The sequence below is a fragment of the Lytechinus pictus genome, chromosome 5, assembly GCF_037042905.1.
Source record: "Lytechinus pictus isolate F3 Inbred chromosome 5, Lp3.0, whole genome shotgun sequence".
Classification (NCBI taxonomy): domain Eukaryota; kingdom Metazoa; phylum Echinodermata; class Echinoidea; order Temnopleuroida; family Toxopneustidae; genus Lytechinus; species Lytechinus pictus.
In genome coordinates, this window is record NC_087249.1 from 38,647,833 (window position 1) to 38,667,644 (window position 19,812).

Here is a 19,812-nt window from a genome sequence, read left to right on the forward strand (position 1 = left end):
GAACGGTTTCCAAAGCGGGGGGGGGGGGGGGGGGGGGCTGACAATGCAAGAAATTACAATCATATCATCATTTTAAAGTTTTTGTACACGGTTTTGGAAAAAAAGGGCTTCCGCTGCCCCTGAAATAAACATCTTTGTAACAAGCATATGCAATTACAAATACATAAATAACATTTCCATCTCACATTCAAAGGGGGTGGTGGTCTCTGCACGACTAAAATTCAGTACTTAGTTTATCATGCCAGAGTAAAAAAATACACCCAAATGTGACGTTCTAAAGTCATTAATACATGTAGCTTCGTGATGCTCTTGTGCTGCATCAGCTACTACCCCATCTACGACGAAGATCTGATGAAATCTACAACCTCGCAAGCAAAATGATACCAACAGGACTGGTAAAATTTCTTGATTGTGGAAAAGATAATTTTATCAATATAGATACCATGAAATCATTTGGAATTATTATTTTTCTCTATATTTTACCTTGCCTTCTTTACTCTCTGGTTTTTCATCTTCCTTTCTCTCTTTTACCTTGTTTCATTTTCTCCATCCCTTTCTTCTCATCCTTTTTCTCCTACTCGCTATCTTTCTCTGTTCGCTTCCTCTTCCCTTTCTAGTGTATGATCTCTATCCCTTTCTCTTATTTTATCTCTCGTTTCTTTTTCTCTCCTCCCCCACCCCTCAAGTCGGATACCGTGCTCGTCCCCAAAAGCACGGGCAAAAGGGTTAGTCCCAGGGTTAGTATTAAAAAAAAACCTGCAGTGTTTCAAAAAGACATTAAGCATGACTGTTTGGGACCTTTCTTGTGCTATTGTAACATTAGATTCTAAATGATTTTAGATCTGATTTATTAGATTAATAATATTCTTGTCGTTATTAACATGCATTTAAATGCAAGATTATCTGTTAAGTATATCAAACGTTCACTTATCAGAAAAATGTGTCACATTTCGTGCCTAAAATCGTGTGTAACTTTCGAACCGCTTTGTGAAACTGCCCCTGGTTCATAATAATGAAATGGAGAAATAATTGGTAATGATACATCAAACCGATATAATAAATGCCAAAAACAGATACAAATATGCACACACGCCAAAATAAAATAGAACATAACAAACAGCTGGAAATAACGCATACTAAAAATAACAATAACACACACTGGATAAATAGGACTCATTAATAATATAAGGTTAGTAAGGAGGATTAAAGGTCGCCGATAAAGGCCGAAATTATGCACCTTGTATAAATAAGTCATTAATAAGAATGGGTAAGCTTATTGAAAGGCGCCTAGAAAAGTAGAAATTGCGTGCCCTGTCTAAATAAGAGTAATAAATAAGGTAAAGTTTGTCGTACTGATAGAACGTCGCCGAGATTATGCCCCCTGTATAAGGGTGTGTTTATGCTTCCATTGCGAGGACAGAATCGGCGTTTTCAAACGCCGATCGTAAACGTGGTTCTGGGAGTGCTGTTAATGCTTAACTTTTCAGAGGCGAAATCACGATCTCCAGCTGGCTTCGCATCGTAATTTTCGTTGAGCAGGAAAGCGAGGTCAAATTGCATGGGCGCGCCCTTTTTCGAAAGTTTTTTTTCCGACTGTTATGGGGAATGTACGTCGACTGTTATATAAACATCGAACAATTTCCGATATTTTAGTCATTGCATGGAGCTTCTTGATATAGCCATATAATTTCAACCATGGTGAGGATAATAGTAATAAAAAATAAAGAAAATTAAGTATACAAAATGATAAAATATCTATTCGTTTATGCTACTGGGGCATCTGGCGATGTCTCCTCATTATAACTCATGTTCCTATTTTTTTTGGGTGTAAATCCCTCAACATTCATCGTGATGACAAATTAAAAGAGTAATACTAGTAGTAGTACTACACATGCAAAACAAGGGGAGATGAGAGGTAATTCCGTGGAGGTAACATGCGCCCATGTGGGGCAATGCGATTATTTGCCCGGAAGCATGTACCAAATGACATCATTTAAACACGTTTACAATCGTGGTTCTGTTTATACTTCACCAGAAAGCCTGTTTCTGGTCAAACAACGTTTACAAAGGCACCTTTTTGTGAGTTTACGATCGGCGTTTTGAAACAGCGTTTAAATGAAAGTAAGCATGGACGCAACCGTTTTTTGGACTAATCACGTTTGGAAACGCTGATTCTGGCCTGAAAAGTGGAAGCATAAACACGGCCTAAGAGACAATAAGGTACAGTTAATGATACTGAATAAGGTTAAAGATGGAAGGAGACTTGTTTCTCTATGATGAAACGGTGTAGTCGAAGATGGAAGGTGACTTGTTTCTCTCTGATGAAAGGGTGTTGTCAAAGAAGGAAGGTGACTTGTTTCTCTATGATGTAAGGGTGTTGTCAAAGATGGAAGGTGACTTGTTTCTCTGATGAAAAAGTGTTGTCGAAGAAGGAAGGTGACTTGTTTCTCTCTGATGAAAGGGTGTTGTCGAAGATGGAAGGTGACTTGTTTCTCTATGATGAAAGAATGTTGTCGAAGATGAAAGGTGACTTGTTTCTCTATGATGAAAGGGTGTTGTCGAAGATGGAAGGTGACTTGTTTCTCTCTGATGAAAGGGTGTTGTCGAAGATGAAAGGTGACTTGTTTCTCTAGGATGAAAGGGTGTTGTCGAAGATGGAAGGTGACTTGTTTCTCTATGATGTAAGGGTGTTGTCGAAGATGAAAGGTGACTTGTTTCTCTATGATGAAAGGGTGTTGTCGAAGATGGAAGGTGACTTGTTTCTCTCTGATGAAAGGGTGTTGTCGAACAAGGAAGGTGACTTGTTTCTCTATGATGTAAGGGTGTTGTCGAAGATGGAAGGTGACTTGTTTCTCTATGATGAAAGGGTGTTCTCGAAGATAAAAGGTGACTTGTTTCTCTATGATGAAAGGGTGTTGTCGAAGAAGGAAGGTGACTTGTTTCTCTATGATGAAAGGGTGTTGTCGAAGAAGGAATGTTACTTGTTTCTCTATGATGAAAGGGGGTTGTCGATAATGGAAAGTGACCAGTTTCTCTATGATGAAAGGGTGTTGTCGAAAAAGGAAGGTGACTTGCTTCTCTCTGATGAAAGGGTGCTGTCGAAAGAAGGAATGTGTCTTGTTTCTCTGATGAAAGGGTGTTGTCAAAGATGGAAGGGGACTTGTTTCTCTATGATGAAAGGGTGTTGTCGAAGAAGGAATGTGACTTCTTTCTCTCTGATGAAAGGGTGACTTGTTTCTCTATGATGAAAGGGTGTTGTTGAAGAAGGAAGGTGACTTGTTTCTCTCTGACGAAAGGGTGTTGTCAAAGATGGATGGTGACTTGTTTCTCTATGATGAAAGGGTGTTGTCGAAGAAGGAAGGTGACTTCTTTCTCTCTGATGAAAGGGTGACTTGTTTCTCTATGATGAAAGGGTGTTGTTGAAGAAGGAAGTGACTTGTTTCTCTCTGATGAAAGGGTGTTGTCTAAAAAGGAATGTGTCTTGTTTCTCTGATGAAAGGCTATTGTAGAAGATGGATGGTGACTTGTTTCTCTATGATGAAAGGGTGTTGTCAAAGATGGATGGTGACTTGTTTCTCTATGATGAAAGGGTGTTGTCGAAGAAGGATGGTGACTTGTTTCTCTCTGATGAAAGAATGTTGTCGAAGATGAAAGGTGACTTATTTCTCTATGATAAAAGGATGTTGTTGAAGATGGAGGCGACCTTTCCTTCATGATTAAAGGGTGTTATCAAATACGAAAGGTAACTTGTTTTTATGATTAAAGGGGGTGTCGAAGATGGAAGGTGACTTTCTTTCTCTATGATGGAAAGGTGTTGTCGAAGAATGAAGGTGTTTTGTTTCTCTATGATGAAAGGATGTTGTCGAAGATGGAAGGTGACTTGTTTCTCTGTGATGAAAGGGTGTTGTCGAAGATTGGAGATGACTTGTTTCTCTATGATGAAAGGATGTTGTCGAAGATGGAAGGTGACTTGTTTCTCTGTGATGAAAGGGTGTTGTCGAAGATGGACGATGACTTGTTTCTCTATGATGAAAGGATGTTGTCGAAGATGGAAGGTGACTTGTTTCTCTATGATGAAAGAGTGTTGTCGAAGATGGAATGTGATTTTTTTTCTCGGTGATGTAAGGGTGTTGTCAAAGATGGAAGGTGACTTGTTTCTTCATGGTGAAAGGCTATTGTCAAAGATGGAAGGAGACTTGATTCTCTAAGATGAAAGCGTGATGTCGAAGCTGGAAGGTATCTTGTTTCTCTGTGATGAAAGGGTGTTGTCGAAGATGGAATGTGACTAGTTTCTTTAGGATAGAAGGATGTTGTCGAAGAAAGAATGTGACTTGTTTTTGTATGATGAAAGGATGTTGTCGAAGAAGAAATGTAACTTGTTTTTCTCAGATGAAAGGATGTTGTCGAAGAAGGAAGATGACTTGTTTCTTAGAGATGAAATGGTGTTGTGGAAGATGGAAGGTGACTTTTTCTCTATGAAAAAAGGTGACTTGTTTCTCTATGATGAAAGTGTGTTGTCGAAGATGGAAGGTGATTTGTTTATCTCTGGTAAAAGGGTGTTGTGGAAGATGGAAGATGACCTTTTTTCTCGGTGATGAAAGGATGCTGTCGAAGTAGGAAGGTGAACTGTTTTTCTACGATAAAATGGTGTTGTCGAAGAAGAAATGTGACTTGGTTTTCTCTGATGAAAGGGTGTTGTCAAAGAATGAAGGTGACTGTTTCTCTCTGATGAAAGGGTGTTGTGGAAGAAGGAAGGTGATTTTTTTTTCTCTATGATGAAAGGATGTTGTCGAAATAGGAAGGTGACTTGTTTTTCTACGATAAAATGTTATTGGCGATGAAGAAATGTGACTTGGTTTTCTCTGATGAAAGGGTTTGTCAAAGAATGAAGGTGACTGTTTCTCTCTGATGAAAGGGTGTTGTCAAAGAATGAAGGTGACTGTTTCTCTCTGATGAAAGGGTGTTGTGGAAGAAGGAAGGTGATTTTTTTTTCTCTATTATGAAAGGATGTTGTCGAAGATGGAAGGTGAGTTGTTTCTCTGTGATGAAACGGTGTTGTCGAAGAAGGAAGATGACTTGTTTCTCTATGATGAAAGGATGTTGTCGAAGATGGAAGGTGACTTGTTTCTCTGTGATGAAAGGGTGTTGTCGAAGATGGAAGATGACTTGTTTCTCTATGATGAAAGGATGTTGTCGAAGATGGAAGGTGACTTGTTTCTCTATGATGAAAGGGTGTTGTCGAAGATGGAAGATGACTTGTTTCTCTATGATGAAAGGATGTTGTCGAAGATGGAAGGTGACTTGTTTCTCTATGATGAAAGGGTGTTGTCGAAGATGGAATGTGATTTTTTTTCTCGGTAATGTAAGGGTGTTGTCAAAGATGGAAGGTGACTTGTTTCTTCATGGTGAAAGGCTATTGTCAAAGATGGAAGGAGACTTGATTCACTAAGATGAAAGCGTGATGTCGAAGCTGGAAGGTGTCTTGTTTCTCTGTGATGAAAGGGTGTTGTCGAAGATGGAATGTGACTAGTTTCTTTAGGATAGAAGGATGTTGTCGAAGAAAGAATGTGACTTGTTTTTGTATGATGAAAGGATGTTGTCGAAGAAGAAATGTAACTTGTTTTTCTCTGATGAAAGGATGTTGTCGAAGAAGGAAGATGACTTGTTTCTTAGAGATGAAATGGTGTTGTGGAAGATGGAAGGTGACCTTTTCTCTATGAAAAAAGGTGACTTGTTTCTCTATGATGAAAGTGTGTTGTCGAAGATGGAAGGTGATTTGTTTATCTCTGGTAAAAGGGTGTTGTGGAAGATGGAAGATGACCTTTTTTCTCGGTGATGAAAGGATGCTGTCGAAGTAGGAAGGTGAACTGTTTTTCTACGATAAAATGGTGTTGTCGAAGAAGAAATGTGACTTGGTTTTCTCTGATGAAAGGGTGTTGTCAAAGAATGAAGGTGACTGTTTCTCTCTGATGAAAGGGTGTTGTGGAAGAAGGAAGGTGATTTTTTTTTCTCTATGATGAAAGGATGTTGTCGAAATAGGAAGGTGACTTGTTTTTCTACGATAAAATGTTATTGGCGATGAAGAAATGTGATATGGTTTTCTCTGATGAAAGGGTTTGTCAAAGAATGAAGGTGACTGTTTCTCTCTGATGAAAGGGTGTTGTCAAAGAATGAAGGTGACTGTTTCTCTCTGATGAAAGGGTGTTGTGGAAGAAGGAAGGTGATTTTTTTTTCTCTATTATGAAAGGATGTTGTCGAAGATGGAAGGTGAGTTGTTTCTCTGTGATGAAACGGTGTTGTCGAAGATGGAAGATGACTTGTTTCTCTATGATGAAAGGATGTTGTCGAAGATGGAAGGTGACTTGTTTCTCTGTGATGAAAGGGTGTTGTCGAAGATGGAAGATGACTTGTTTCTCTATGATGAAAGGATGTTGTCGAAGATGGAAGGTGACTTGTTTCTCTATGATGAAAGGGTGTTGTCGAAGATGGAAGATGACTTGTTTCTCTATGATGAAAGGATGTTGTCGAAGATGGAAGGTGACTTGTTTCTCTATGATGAAAGGGTGTTGTCGAAGATGGAATGTGATTTTTTTTCTCGGTGATGTAAGGGTGTTGTCAAAGATGGAAGGTGACTTGTTTCTTCATGGTGAAAGGCTATTGTCAAAGATGGAAGGAGACTTGATTCTCTAAGATGAAAGCGTGATGTCGAAGCTGGAAGGTGACTTGTTTCTCTCTGATGAAAGAATGTTGTCGAAGATGAAAGGTGACTTATTTCTCTATGATAAAAGGATGTTGTTGAAGATGGAGGCGACCTTTCCTTCATGATTAAAGGGTGTTATCAAATACGAAAGGTAACTTGTTTTTATGATTAAAGGGGGTGTCGAAGACGGAAGGTGACTTTCTTTCTCTATGATGGAAAGGTGTTGTCGAAGATTGAAGGTGTTTTGTTTCTCTATGATGAAAGGATGTTGTCGAAGATGGAAGGTGACTTGTTTCTCTGTGATGAAAGGGTGTTGTCGAAGATTGGAGATGACTTGTTTCTCTATGATGAAAGGATGTTGTCGAAGATGGAAGGTGACTTGTTTCTCTGTGATGAAAGGGTGTTGTCGAAGATGGAAGATGACTTGTTTCTCTATGATGAAAGGATGTTGTCGAAGATGGAAGATGACTTGTTTCTCTATGATGAAAGTGTGTTGTCGAAGATGGAAGGTGACTTGTTTCTCTATGATGAAAGGGTGTTGTCGAAGATGGAATGTGATTTTTTTTCTCGGTGATGTAAGGGTGTTGTCAAAGATGGAAGGTGACTTGTTTCTTCATGGTGAAAGGCTATTGTCAAAGATGGAAGGAGACTTGTTTCTCTAAGATGAAAGCGTGATGTCGAAGCTGGAAGGTGTCTTGTTTCTCTGTGATGAAAGGGTGTTGTCGAAGATGGAATGTGACTAGTTTCTTTAGGATAGAAGGATGTTGTCGAAGAAAGAATGTGACTTGTTTTTGTATGATGAAAGGATGTTGTCGAAGAAGAAATGTAACTTGTTTTTCTCTGATGAAAGGATGTTGTCGAAGAAGGAAGATGACTTGTTTCTTAGAGATGAAATGGTGTTGTGGAAGATGGAAGGTGACTTTTTCTCTATGAAAAAAGGTGACTTGTTTCTCTATGATGAAAGTGTGTTGTCGAAGATGGAAGGTGATTTGTTTATCTCTGGTAAAAGGGTGTTGTGGAAGATGGAAGATGACCTTTTTTCTCGGTGATGAAAGGATGCTGTCGAAGTAGGAAGGTGAACTGTTTTTCTACGATAAAATGGTGTTTTCGAAGAAGAAATGTGACTTGGTTGTCTCTGATGAAAGGGTGTTGTCAAAGAATGAAAGTGACTGTTTCTCTCTGATGAAAGGGTGTTGTGGAAGAAGGAAGGTGATTTTTTTTTCTCTATGATGAAAGGATGTTGTCGAAATAGGAAGGTGACTTGTTTTTCTACGATAAAATGTTATTGGCGATGAAGAAATGTGACTTGGTTTTCTCTGATGAAAGGGTTTGTCAAAGAATGAAGGTGACTGTTTCTCTCTGATGAAAGGGTGTTGTCAAAGAATGAAGGTGACTGTTTCTCTCTGATGAAAAGGTGTTGTGGAAGAAGGAAGGTGATTTTTTTCTCTATTATGAAAGGATGTTGTCGAAGATGGAAGGTGACTTGTTTCTCTGTGATGAAAGGGTGTTGTCGAAGATGGAAGATGACTTGTTTCTCTATGATGAAAGGATGTTGTCGAAGATGGAAGGTGACTTGTTTCTCTATGATGAAAGGGTGTTGTCGAAGATGGAAGATGACTTGTTTCTCTATGATGAAAGGATGTTGTCGAAGATGGAAGGTGACTTGTTTCTCTATGATGAAAGGGTGTTGTCGAAGATGGAATGTGATTTTTTTTCTCGGTGATGTAAGGGTGTTGTCAAAGATGGAAGGTGACTTGTTTCTTCATGGTGAAAGGCTATTGTCAAAGATGGAAGGAGACTTGATTCTCTACGATGAAAGCGTGATGTCGAAGCTGGAAGGTGACTTGTTTCTCTCTGATGAAAGAATGTTGTCGAAGATGAAAGGTGACTTATTTCTCTATGATAAAAGGATGTTGTTGAAGATGGAGGCGACCTTTCCTTCATGATTAAAGGGTGTTATCAAATACGAAAGGTAACTTGTTTTTATGATTAAAGGGGGTGTCGAAGATGGAAGGTGACTTTCTTTCTCTATGATGGAAAGGTGTTGTCGAAGATTGAAGGTGTTTTGTTTCTCTATGATGAAAGGATGTTGTCGAAGATGGAAGGTGACTTGTTTCTCTGTGATGAAAGGGTGTTGTCGAAGATTGGAGATGACTTGTTTCTCTATGATGAAAGGATGTTGTCGAAGATGGAAGGTGACTTGTTTCTCTGTGATGAAAGGGTGTTGTCGAAGATGGAAGATGACTTGTTTCTCTATGATGAAAGGATGTTGTCGAAGATGGAAGATGACTTGTTTTTCTATGATGAAAGTGTGTTGTCGAAGATGGAAGGTGACTTGTTTCTCTATGATGAAAGGGTGTTGTCGAAGATGGAATGTGATTTTTTTTCTCGGTGATGTAAGGGTGTTGTCAAAGATGGAAGGTGACTTGTTTCTTCATGGTGAAAGGCTATTGTCAAAGATGGAAGGAGACTTGATTCTCTAAGATGAAAGCGTGATGTCGAAGCTGGAAGGTGTCTTGTTTCTCTGTGATGAAAGGGTGTTGTCGAAGATGGAATGTGACTAGTTTCTTTAGGATAGAAGGATGTTGTCGAAGAAAGAATGTGACTTGTTTTTGTATGATGAAAGGATGTTGTCGAAGAAGAAATGTAACTTGTTTTTCTCTGATGAAAGGAAGTTGTCGAAGAAGGAAGATGACTTGTTTCTTAGAGATGAAATGGTGTTGTGGAAGATGGAAGGTGACTTTTTCTCTATGAAAAAAGGTGACTTGTTTCTCTATGATGAAAGTGTGTTGTCGAAGATGGAAGGTGATTTGTTTATCTCTGGTAAAAGGGTGTTGTGGAAGATGGAAGATGACCTTTTTTCTCGGTGATGAAAGGATGCTGTCGAAGTAGGAAGGTGAACTGTTTTTCTACGATAAAATGGTGTTGTCGAAGAAGAAATGTGACTTGGTTGTCTCTGATGAAAGGGTGTTGTCAAAGAATGAAGGTGACTGTTTCTCTCTGATGAAAGGGTGTTGTGGAAGAAGGAAGGTGATTTTTTTTTCTCTATTATGAAAGGATGTTGTCGAAATAGGAAGGTGACTTGTTTTTCTACGATAAAATGTTATTGGCGATGAAGAAATGTGACTTGGTTTTCTCTGATGAAAGGGTTTGTCAAAGAATGAAGGTGACTGTTTCTCTCTGATGAAAGGGTGTTGTCAAAGAATGAAGGTGACTGTTTCTCTCTGATGAAAGGGTGTTGTGGAAGAAGGAAGGTGATTTTTTTCTCTATTATGAAAGGATGTTGTCGAAGATGGAAGGTGACTTGTTTCTCTGTGATGAAAGGGTGTTGTCGAAGATGGAAGATGACTTGTTTCTCTATGATGAAAGGATGTTGTCGAAGATGGAAGGTGACTTGTTTCTCTATGATGAAAGGGTGTTGTCGAAGATGGAAGATGACTTATTTCTCTATGATGAAAGGATGTTGTCGAAGATGGAAGGTGACTTGTTTCTCTATGATGAAAGGGTGTTGTCGAAGATGGAATGTGATTTTTTTTCTCGGTGATGTAAGGGTGTTGTCAAAGATGGAAGGTGACTTGTTTCTTCATGGTGAAAGGCTATTGTCAAAGATGGATGGAGACTTGATTCTCTAAGATGAAAGCGTGATGTCGAAGCTGGAAGGTGACTTGTTTCTCTCTGATGAAAGAATGTTGTCGAAGATGAAAGGTGACTTATTTCTTTATGATAAAAGGATGTTGTTGAAGATGGAGGCGACCTTTCCTTCATGATTAAAGGGTGTTATCAAATACGAAAGGTAACTTGTTTTTATGATTAAAGGGGGTGTCGAAGATGGAAGGTGACTTTCTTTCTCTATGATGGAAAGGTGTTGTCGAAGATTGAAGGTGTTTTGTTTCTCTATGATGAAAGGATGTTGTCGAAGATGGAAGGTGACTTGTTTCTCTGTGATGAAAGGGTGTTGTCGAAGATTGGAGATGACTTGTTTCTCTATGATGAAAGGATGTTGTCGAAGATGGAAGGTGACTTGTTTCTCTGTGATGAAAGGGTGTTGTCGAAGATGGAAGATGACTTGTTTCTCTATGATGAAAGGATGTTGTCGAAGATGGAAGATGACTTGTTTCTCTATGATGAAAGTGTGTTGTCGAAGATGGAAGGTGACTTGTTTCTCTATGATGAAAGGGTGTTGTCGAAGATGGAATGTGATTTTTTTTCTCGGTGATGTAAGGGTGTTGTCAAAGATGGAAGGTGACTTGTTTCTTCATGGCGAAAGGCTATTGTCAAAGATGGAAGGAGACTTGATTCTCTAAGATGAAAGCGTGATGTCGAAGCTGGAAGGTATCTTGTTTCTCTGTGATGAAAGGGTGTTGTCGAAGATGGAATGTGACTAGTTTCTTTAGGATAGAAGGATGTTGTCGAAGAAAGAATGTGACTTGTTTTTGTATGATGAAAGGATGTTGTCGAAGAAGAAATGTAACTTGTTTTTCTCTGATGAAAGGATGTTGTCGAAGAAGGAAGATGACTTGTTTCTTAGAGATGAAATGGTGTTGTGGAAGATGGAAGGTGACTTTTTCTCTATGAAAAAAGGTGACTTGTTTCTCTATGATGAAAGTGTGTTGTCGAAGATGGAAGGTGATTTGTTTATCTCTGGTAAAAGGGTGTTGTGGAAGATGGAAGATGACCTTTTTTCTCGGTGATGAAAGGATGCTGTCGAAGTAGGAAGGTGAACTGTTTTTCTACGATAAAATGGTGTTGTCGAAGAAGAAATGTGACTTGGTTTTCTCTGATGAAAGGGTGTTGTCAAAGAATGAAGGTGACTGTTTCTCTCTGATGAAAGGGTGTTGTGGAAGAAGGAAGGTGATTTTTTTCTCTCCATGATGAAAGGATGTTGTCGAAATAGGAAGGTGACTTGTTTTTCTACGATAAAATGTTATTGGCGATGAAGAAATGTGACTTGGTTTTCTCTGATGAAAGGGTTTGTCAAAGAATGAAGGTGACTGTTTCTCTCTGATGAAAGGGTGTTGTCAAAGAATGAAGGTGACTGTTTCTCTCTGATGAAAGGGTGTTGTGGAAGAAGGAAGGTGATTTTTTTTCTCTATTATGAAAGGATGTTGTCGAAGATGGAAGGTGAGTTGTTTCTCTGTGATGAAACGGTGTTGTCGAAGAAGGAAGATGACTTGTTTCTCTATGATGAAAGGATGTTGTCGAAGATGGAAGGTGACTTGTTTCTCTGTGATGAAAGGGTGTTGTCGAAGATGGAAGATGACTTGTTTCTCTATGATGAAAGGATGTTGTCGAAGATGGAAGGTGACTTGTTTCTCTATGATGAAAGGGTGTTGTCGAAGATGGAAGATGACTTGTTTCTCTATGATGAAAGGATGTTGTCGAAGATGGAAGGTGACTTGTTTCTCTATGATGAAAGGGTGTTGTCGAAGATGGAATGTGATTTTTTTTCTCGGTAATGTAAGGGTGTTGTCAAAGATGGAAGGTGACTTGTTTCTTCATGGTGAAAGGCTATTGTCAAAGATGGAAGGAGACTTGATTCACTAAGATGAAAGCGTGATGTCGAAGCTGGAAGGTGTCTTGTTTCTCTGTGATGAAAGGGTGTTGTCGAAGATGGAATGTGACTAGTTTCTTTAGGATAGAAGGATGTTGTCGAAGAAAGAATGTGACTTGTTTTTGTATGATGAAAGGATGTTGTCGAAGAAGAAATGTAACTTGTTTTTCTCTGATGAAAGGATGTTGTCGAAGAAGGAAGATGACTTGTTTCTTAGAGATGAAATGGTGTTGTGGAAGATGGAAGGTGACCTTTTCTCTATGAAAAAAGGTGACTTGTTTCTCTATGATGAAAGTGTGTTGTCGAAGATGGAAGGTGATTTGTTTATCTCTGGTAAAAGGGTGTTGTGGAAGATGGAAGATGACCTTTTTTCTCGGTGATGAAAGGATGCTGTCGAAGTAGGAAGGTGAACTGTTTTTCTACGATAAAATGGTGTTGTCGAAGAAGAAATGTGACTTGGTTTTCTCTGATGAAAGGGTGTTGTCAAAGAATGAAGGTGACTGTTTCTCTCTGATGAAAGGGTGTTGTGGAAGAAGGAAGGTGATTTTTTTTTCTCTATGATGAAAGGATGTTGTCGAAATAGGAAGATGACTTGTTTTTCTACGATAAAATGTTATTGGCGATGAAGAAATGTGATATGGTTTTCTCTGATGAAAGGGTTTGTCAAAGAATGAAGGTGACTGTTTCTCTCTGATGAAAGGGTGTTGTCAAAGAATGAAGGTGACTGTTTCTCTCTGATGAAAGGGTGTTGTGGAAGAAGGAAGGTGATTTTTTTTTTCTCTATTATGAAAGGATGTTGTCGAAGATGGAAGGTGAGTTGTTTCTCTGTGATGAAACGGTGTTGTCGAAGATGGAAGATGACTTGTTTCTCTATGATGAAAGGATGTTGTCGAAGATGGAAGGTGACTTGTTTCTCTGTGATGAAAGGGTGTTGTCGAAGATGGAAGATGACTTGTTTCTCTATGATGAAAGGATGTTGTCGAAGATGGAAGGTGACTTGTTTCTCTATGATGAAAGGGTGTTGTCGAAGATGGAAGATGACTTGTTTCTCTATGATGAAAGGATGTTGTCGAAGATGGAAGGTGACTTGTTTCTCTATGATGAAAGGGTGTTGTCGAAGATGGAATGTGATTTTTTTTCTCGGTGATGTAAGGGTGTTGTCAAAGATGGAAGGTGACTTGTTTCTTCATGGTGAAAGGCTATTGTCAAAGATGGAAGGAGACTTGATTCTCTAAGATGAAAGCGTGATGTCGAAGCTGGAAGGTGACTTGTTTCTCTCTGATGAAAGAATGTTGTCGAAGATGAAAGGTGACTTATTTCTCTATGATAAAAGGATGTTGTTGAAGATGGAGGCGACCTTTCCTTCATGATTAAAGGGTGTTATCAAATACGAAAGGTAACTTGTTTTTATGATTAAAGGGGGTGTCGAAGATGGAAGGTGACTTTCTTTCTCTATGATGGAAAGGTGTTGTCGAAGATTGAAGGTGTTTTGTTTCTCTATGATGAAAGGATGTTGTCGAAGATGGAAGGTGACTTGTTTCTCTGTGATGAAAGGGTGTTGTCGAAGATTGGAGATGACTTGTTTCTCTATGATGAAAGGATGTTGTCGAAGATGGAAGGTGACTTGTTTCTCTGTGATGAAAGGGTGTTGTCGAAGATGGAAGATGACTTGTTTCTCTATGATGAAAGGATGTTGTCGAAGATGGAAGATGACTTGTTTCTCTATGATGAAAGTGTGTTGTCGAAGATGGAAGGTGACTTGTTTCTCTATGATGAAAGGGTGTTGTCGAAGATGGAATGTGATTTTTTTTCTCGGTGATGTAAGGGTGTTGTCAAAGATGGAAGGTGACTTGTTTCTTCATGGTGAAAGGCTATTGTCAAAGATGGAAGGAGACTTGATTCTCTAAGATGAAAGCGTGATGTCGAAGCTGGAAGGTGTCTTGTTTCTCTGTGATGAAAGGGTGTTGTCGAAGATGGAATGTGACTAGTTTCTTTAGGATAGAAGGATGTTGTCGAAGAAAGAATGTGACTTGTTTTTGTATGATGAAAGGATGTTGTCGAAGAAGAAATGTAACTTGTTTTTCTCTGATGAAAGGATGTTGTCGAAGAAGGAAGATGACTTGTTTCTTAGAGATGAAATGGTGTTGTGGAAGATGGAAGGTGACCTTTTCTCTATGAAAAAAGGTGACTTGTTTCTCTATGATGAAAGTGTGTTGTCGAAGATGGAAGGTGATTTGTTTATCTCTGGTAAAAGGGTGTTGTGGAAGATGGAAGATGACCTTTTTTCTCGGTGATGAAAGGATGCTGTCGAAGTAGGAAGGTGAACTGTTTTTCTACGATAAAATGGTGTTGTCGAAGAAGAAATGTGACTTGGTTTTCTCTGATGAAAGGGTGTTGTCAAAGAATGAAGGTGACTGTTTCTCTCTGATGAAAGGGTGTTGTGGAAGAAGGAAGGTGATTTTTTTTTCTCTATGATGAAAGGATGTTGTCGAAATAGGAAGATGACTTGTTTTTCTACGATAAAATGTTATTGGCGATGAAGAAATGTGATATGGTTTTCTCTGATGAAAGGGTTTGTCAAAGAATGAAGGTGACTGTTTCTCTCTGATGAAAGGGTGTTGTCAAAGAATGAAGGTGACTGTTTCTCTCTGATGAAAGGGTGTTGTGGAAGAAGGAAGGTGATTTTTTTTTTCTCTATTATGAAAGGATGTTGTCGAAGATGGAAGGTGAGTTGTTTCTCTGTGATGAAACGGTGTTGTCGAAGATGGAAGATGACTTGTTTCTCTATGATGAAAGGATGTTGTCGAAGATGGAAGGTGACTTGTTTCTCTGTGATGAAAGGGTGTTGTCGAAGATGGAAGATGACTTGTTTCTCTATGATGAAAGGATGTTGTCGAAGATGGAAGGTGACTTGTTTCTCTATGATGAAAGGGTGTTGTCGAAGATGGAAGATGACTTGTTTCTCTATGATGAAAGGATGTTGTCGAAGATGGAAGGTGACTTGTTTCTCTATGATGAAAGGGTGTTGTCGAAGATGGAATGTGATTTTTTTTCTCGGTGATGTAAGGGTGTTGTCAAAGATGGAAGGTGACTTGTTTCTTCATGGTGAAAGGCTATTGTCAAAGATGGAAGGAGACTTGATTCTCTAAGATGAAAGCGTGATGTCGAAGCTGGAAGGTGACTTGTTTCTCTCTGATGAAAGAATGTTGTCGAAGATGAAAGGTGACTTATTTCTCTATGATAAAAGGATGTTGTTGAAGATGGAGGCGACCTTTCCTTCATGATTAAAGGGTGTTATCAAATACGAAAGGTAACTTGTTTTTATGATTAAAGGGGGTGTCGAAGATGGAAGGTGACTTTCTTTCTCTATGATGGAAAGGTGTTGTCGAAGATTGAAGGTGTTTTGTTTCTCTATGATGAAAGGATGTTGTCGAAGATGGAAGGTGACTTGTTTCTCTGTGATGAAAGGGTGTTGTCGAAGATTGGAGATGACTTGTTTCTCTATGATGAAAGGATGTTGTCGAAGATGGAAGGTGACTTGTTTCTCTGTGATGAAAGGGTGTTGTCGAAGATGGAAGATGACTTGTTTCTCTATGATGAAAGGATGTTGTCGAAGATGGAAGATGACTTGTTTCTCTATGATGAAAGTGTGTTGTCGAAGATGGAAGGTGACTTGTTTCTCTATGATGAAAGGGTGTTGTCGAAGATGGAATGTGATTTTTTTTCTCGGTGATGTAAGGGTGTTGTCAAAGATGGAAGGTGACTTGTTTCTTCATGGTGAAAGGCTATTGTCAAAGATGGAAGGAGACTTGATTCTCTAAGATGAAAGCGTGATGTCGAAGCTGGAAGGTGTCTTGTTTCTCTGTGATGAAAGGGTGTTGTCGAAGATGGAATGTGACTAGTTTCTTTAGGATAGAAGGATGTTGTCGAAGAAAGAATGTGACTTGTTTTTGTATGATGAAAGGATGTTGTCGAAGAAGAAATGTAACTTGTTTTTCTCTGATGAAAGGATGTTGTCGAAGAAGGAAGATGACTTGTTTCTTAGAGATGAAATGGTGTTGTGGAAGATGGAAGGTGACTTTTTCTCTATGAAAAAAGGTGACTTGTTTCTCTATGATGAAAGTGTGTTGTCGAAGATGGAAGGTGATTTGTTTATCTCTGGTAAAAGGGTGTTGTGGAAGATGGAAGATGACCTTTTTTCTCGGTGATGAAAGGATGCTGTCGAAGTAGGAAGGTGAACTGTTTTTCTACGATAAAATGGTGTTTTCGAAGAAGAAATGTGACTTGGTTGTCTTTGATGAAAGGGTGTTGTCAAAGAATGAAGGTGACTGTTTCTCTCTGATGAAAGGGTGTTGTGGAAGAAGGAAGGTGATTTTTTTTTCTCTATGATGAAAGGATGTTGTCGAAATAGGAAGGTGACTTGTTTTTCTACGATAAAATGTTATTGGCGATGAAGAAATGTGACTTGGTTTTCTCTGATGAAAGGGTTTGTCAAAGAATGAAGGTGACTGTTTCTCTCTGATGAAAGGGTGTTGTCAAAGAATGAAGGTGACTGTTTCTCTCTGATGAAAAGGTGTTGTGGAAGAAGGAAGGTGATTTTTTTCTCTATTATGAAAGGATGTTGTCGAAGATGGAAGGTGACTTGTTTCTCTGTGATGAAAGGGTGTTGTCGAAGATGGAAGATGACTTGTTTCTCTATGATGAAAGGATGTTGTCGAAGATGGAAGATGACTTGTTTCTCTATGATGAAAGGGTGTTGTCGAAGATGGAAGATGACTTGTTTCTCTATGATGAAAGGATGTTGTCGAAGATGGAAGGTGACTTGTTTCTCTATGATGAAAGGGTGTTGTCGAAGATGGAATGTGATTTTTTTTCTCGGTGATGTAAGGGTGTTGTCAAAGATGGAAGGTGACTTGTTTCTTCATGGTGAAAGGCTATTGTCAAAGATGGAAGGAGACTTGATTCTCTAAGATGAAAGCGTGATGTCGAAGCTGGAAGGTGACTTGTTTCTCTCTGATGAAAGAATGTTGTCGAAGATGAAAGGTGACTTATTTCTCTATGATAAAAGGATGTTGTTGAAGATGGAGGCGACCTTTCCTTCATGATTAAAGGGTGTTATCAAATACGAAAGGTAACTTGTTTTTATGATTAAAGGGGGTGTCGAAGATGGAAGGTGACTTTCTTTCTCTATGATGGAAAGGTGTTGTCGAAGATTGAAGGTGTTTTGTTTCTCTATGATGAAAGGATGTTGTCGAAGATGGAAGGTGACTTGTTTCTCTGTGATGAAAGGGTGTTGTCGAAGATTGGAGATGACTTGTTTCTCTATGATGAAAGGATGTTGTCGAAGATGGAAGGTGACTTGTTTCTCTGTGATGAAAGGGTGTTGTCGAAGATGGAAGATGACTTGTTTCTCTATGATGAAAGGATGTTGTCGAAGATGGAAGATGACTTGTTTCTCTATGATGAAAGTGTGTTGTCGAAGATGGAAGGTGACTTGTTTCTCTATGATGAAAGGGTGTTGTCGAAGATGGAATGTGATTTTTTTTCTCGGTGATGTAAGGGTGTTGTCAAAGATGGAAGGTGACTTGTTTCTTCATGGTGAAAGGCTATTGTCAAAGATGGAAGGAGACTTGATTCTCTAAGATGAAAGCGTGATGTCGAAGCTGGAAGGTGTCTTGTTTCTCTGTGATGAAAGGGTGTTGTCGAAGATGGAATGTGACTAGTTTCTTTAGGATAGAAGGATGTTGTCGAAGAAAGAAGGTGTCTTGTTTTTCTCTGATGAAAGGAAGTTGTCGAAGAAGGAAGATGACTTGTTTCTTAGAGATGAAATGGTGTTGTGGAAGATGGAAGGTGACTTTTTCTCTATGAAAAAAGGTGACTTGTTTCTCTATGATGAAAGTGTGTTGTCGAAGATGGAAGGTGATTTGTTTATCTCTGGTAAAAGGGTGTTGTGGAAGATCGAAGATGACCTTTTTTCTCGGTGATGAAAGGATGCTGTCGAAGTAGGAAGGTGAACTGTTTTTCTACGATAAAATGGTGTTGTCGAAGAAGAAATGTGACTTGGTTGTCTCTGATGAAAGGGTGTTGTCAAAGAATGAAGGTGACTGTTTCTCTCTGATGAAAGGGTGTTGTGGAAGAAGGAAGGTGATTTTTTTTTTCTCTATGATGAAAGGATGTTGTCGAAATAGGAAGGTGACTTGTTTTTCTACGATAAAATGTTATTGGCGATGAAGAAATGTGACTTGGTTTTCTCTGATGAAAGGGTTTGTCAAAGAATGAAGGTGACTGTTTCTCTCTGATGAAAGGGTGTTGTCAAAGAATGAAGGTGACTGTTTCTCTCTGATGAAAGGGTGTTGTGGAAGAAGGAAGGTGATTTTTTTCTCTATTATGAAAGGATGTTGTCGAAGATGGAGATGACTTGTTTCTCTGTGATGAAAAGGTGTTGTCGAAGATGGAAGATGACTTGTTTCTCTATGATGAAAGGATGTTGTCGAAGATGGAAGGTGACTTGTTTCTCTGTGATGAAAGGGTGTTGTCGAAGATGGAAGATGACTTGTTTCTCTATGATGAAAGGATGTTGTCGAAGATGGAAGGTGACTTGTTTCTCTATGATGAAAGGGTGTTGTCGAAGATGGAAGATGACTTGTTTCTCTATGATGAAAGGATGTTGTCGAAGATGGAAGATGACTTGTTTCTCTATGATGAAAGGATGTTGTCGAAGATGGAAGGTGACTTGTTTCTCTATGATGAAAGGGTGTTGTCGAAGATGGAATGTGATTTTTTTTCTCGGTGATGTAAGGGTGTTGTCAAAGATGGAAGGTGACTTGTTTCTTCATGGTGAAAGGCTATTGTCAAAGATGGAAGGAGACTTGATTCTCTAAGATGAAAGCGTGATGTCGAAGCTGGAAGGTGACTTGTTTCTCTCTGATGAAAGAATGTTGTCGAAGATGAAAGGTGACTTATTTCTCTATGATAAAAGGATGTTGTTGAAGATGGAGGCGACCTTTCCTTCATGATTAAAGGGTGTTATCAAATACGAAAGGTAACTTGTTTTTATGATTAAAGTGGGTGTCGAAGATGGAAGGTGACTTTCTTTCTCTATGATGGAAAGGTGTTGTCGAAGATTGAAGGTGTTTTGTTTCTCTATGATGAAAGGATGTTGTCGAAGATGGAAGGTGACTTGTTTCTCTGTGATGAAAGGGTGTTGTCGAAGATTGGAGATGACTTGTTTCTCTATGATGAAAGGATGTTGTCGAAGATGGAAGGTGACTTGTTTCTCTGTGATGAAAGGGTGTTGTCGAAGATGGAAGATGACTTGTTTCTCTATGATGAAAGGATGTTGTCGAAGATGGAAGATGACTTGTTTCTCTATGATGAAAGTGTGTTGTCGAAGATGGAAGGTGACTTGTTTCTCTATGATGAAAGGGTGTTGTCGAAGATGGAATGTGATTTTTTTTCTCGGTGATGTAAGGGTGTTGTCAAAGATGGAAGGTGACTTGTTTCTTCATGGTGAAAGGCTATTGTCAAAGATGGAAGGAGACTTGATTCTCTAAGATGAAAG